At 44.4% G+C, this 2,784-nt stretch overlaps 1 pseudogene; it reads right to left on the minus strand.

The window, feature by feature from the left end:
- Positions 1-457: 457 nt before the first annotated feature.
- Positions 458-557, minus strand: LOC147234007 (U6 spliceosomal RNA; annotated as a pseudogene).
- Between the last annotated feature and the right edge of the window lie 2,227 nt (positions 558-2,784).

The raw sequence follows: 2,784 nt of genomic DNA on the forward strand, positions 1-2,784 counted from the left end.
ATATGCTTTTTCTAAGTCTACAAAAGTGCAAAGCAGCTCCTTCTGACCTTCTCTGTGCTTCTTTATTAGCATTCTAAAAGTAAATACTGCATCTGTAGTGCCCTTTTAGACATGAAGTCATACTGCTGCTCACATATGCTGGCTTCTGCTCTCGGTCTAGTTTCCACTACTCTTTCCCATAACTTAATTGTATGGCTCATCAACTTTATCCCTCTATAGTGGGCACATTCCCCTCATCCTTAAAAATGTGCACCGTCACACTTCTCAATTCCTCTTGGATTCCCCATGGGGGAATCCCCATTCCAATGCCCTCTGCAATTAACCCATTATGGATGGACCATGAGCAGTAGGCTGCTGTCTACCAGCACCAGGGGCACAGTGTCTTGCTCAACAACACTTCGACACACTAGGAGGTGACAGGAATCAAACCAGGAATGCTCAGTTCCAAAGACGATTGCACTACCTCCAGCACCACAAACTTGGATATCATCCTTGGACAGGGGCCATGCTAATCTTCTCTGTATAGTTCGAATCTTAGTATACGCGTTAGAAAACAATAATTCCTTTAAAGAATTCCTTGAAAGAGTTCAAATCTCAATATGATCTCAATGGGATCAGCTTATGTATGTGTGTGTGTGTTCTGTAAAACATAGTGCTATGTAATCCATCCTGTCACTCACATTTGATTAACATGTCCTGTCATGCCGGCCAACATCCGCTAATTCTTCCCCCTGCTGACTGCGGCGCCCTCAGGCTGCACCAATCAGGTCTGTCTCTTCCTCTCATTAGGCTCACAGACCCGCTTCTCACTTTGTGCCAGACACGATGGATTGGTACGGAGGATAAGTGAGGCATCTGAGGGTGGAGTGTTTGTGTGCTTGTGTGAGCGTGTGTGTGTTTGTACATATGAAGAGATTAGCTACTGTCTTGAGTCCAGGGTTTCAAACAGTCCATGGAGAGCAGTCAGTGATGAATGTCTTTCCTGCTTTTGCTGTATTTCTTTCAGTCATTTTCCTGCTGACTCACTTTAATAAATGCAGACCTACCCCTCCTCTTTGCCTCATCATGTGCATGGGCACACATGCACACATGCACATGCACACACACAGAGATTTTCTGGGTTTAACTGTCACTTATTTCTTAATTTTACAGTTATTCAGCTTTCAAGGGAGCACTGTGGACAAATATATGCATTTTCATGCATGACAGTAGATGTCACATTTCAAGCACCTGGTTCCCTTTTGGGGGCGGCATAGAGGCATTCAGGAAGGTCCCAGGTTTGATAACAATGGGGGCCTTTCTGTAGGGAGTTTGCATGTTCTCCCCTGGGTTCTCTGTTTTCCTTCCACAGTCCAAAAACATGCAGTAGGTTCATTGAAGTTTATGACCTAGACAAGTGAATGAGAAAGTGAATAGTGTCTCAAAATGGTGTGTGAATGAAAGAGTACGTGGTTGTATATCTCTTTATGCAGACCTATGATCAACTAGTGACGAGTCAAGTATTAACCCTGCCTCTTGGCAAACAACAGCTGAAATAGGCTCCAGCCCATCATTGACATTGACTGCATGATGAATGATAAATAATTTGAGGATCAATAATAATTATAATATTAATAATCATCATTATTATTATTTTTCTTCCTCTTCTTTCACTTTTTCTTCTTCTCCTTCTTCTTCTTCTTTTTCTTCTTCTTATTCTTCTGCTTCTTATTATTATTCTTCTGCTTCTTATTATTATTCTTCTGCCTCTTCTTCTTTTTCTTCTTCTTTTTCTTCTTCTTCTTCTTCTTCTTCTTCTTCTTCCTCCAGTGCAGGTGTGCGAAAGGGGAGCAGAGATTGAGAGCATGTTTTGGGGCCGTTTGCCCCACTTTTCCACACGCCTTTTTCCGTATACCTACTTCATTTGTGAGTTTATTTTCTGTTTGTGTTTTTTCTGTTCATGTTCGCAATGTTTTGATTGCTTTGTTTGATTGTTTGGCCTTGGTGATTGGCCCGTGCACCTGCCTGATGGCTGCCCCCCTGTCTCTGCGGCCCAGACACCACGGTGTCCGTGGAGGGAATACTGCTTGCAGTCAGCGAGCAGGTAGGACACGAAAATCTGATGTACGCGTCCAGAATGAACAGAGCTGTGGGTGCCCTCCTGAAGTCAGAAGCGCTCGTCCACCAGCTGATTGCTTGCGTAGTTATCGTAAATAGATTTGTGCAGGTGTCCCCCTTGTCCTCATCCTCCACACGGATCAGTCTGTGGTGTCCCTGCGGTGTGTTCATTCCAAATGGTCTGTTGGGAAATGAACTCAATAGGTTTGGAAAGTTCACTAGTGGCTTTAAAACAGTGAGCCTAGGGTGCAAGGTCCCTAGGCTGAAGTGTGTTCAGTCCCTGCGGAGGCAGGTTTTGAAGTTTTGGACACGGCGTCACAAACCTTGGAGGTCTCATTCAGAGTGAAGTATGGAGATACCCTATATATGGTATCCACCAGTTTGGGGCAGATGAAATGTTTTGAATGAGGATATGTGGGCGATAAACGTGTTGCTTGTTTGCACAGGAAGCCGGAATCAAACAGTGATTCAGTTTATGATGGTGGAATGATGGCGCAGCGGGCTTACGCTGTGGCCTGAGGTGCTTCTCTCATTGCACCACCTGCGGGGTCAACTGCTGTGCCATCATGATGACACCGTTGCGGGTACAGGTGAGACTGGAAGCCAGTTGGGTAAGGGCAAATGTGAGAGTGCAAAGACAAAACATCCCCCTCCCTTTTTTTGATATTTAAATTATTTTATTTCCTG

This window comes from Fistularia commersonii, chromosome 5 (assembly GCF_037954325.1).
Source record: "Fistularia commersonii isolate RoL2024-O1a breed Wild chromosome 5, RoL_Fcom_v1.0, whole genome shotgun sequence".
Classification (NCBI taxonomy): Eukaryota; Metazoa; Chordata; class Actinopteri; order Syngnathiformes; family Fistulariidae; genus Fistularia; species Fistularia commersonii.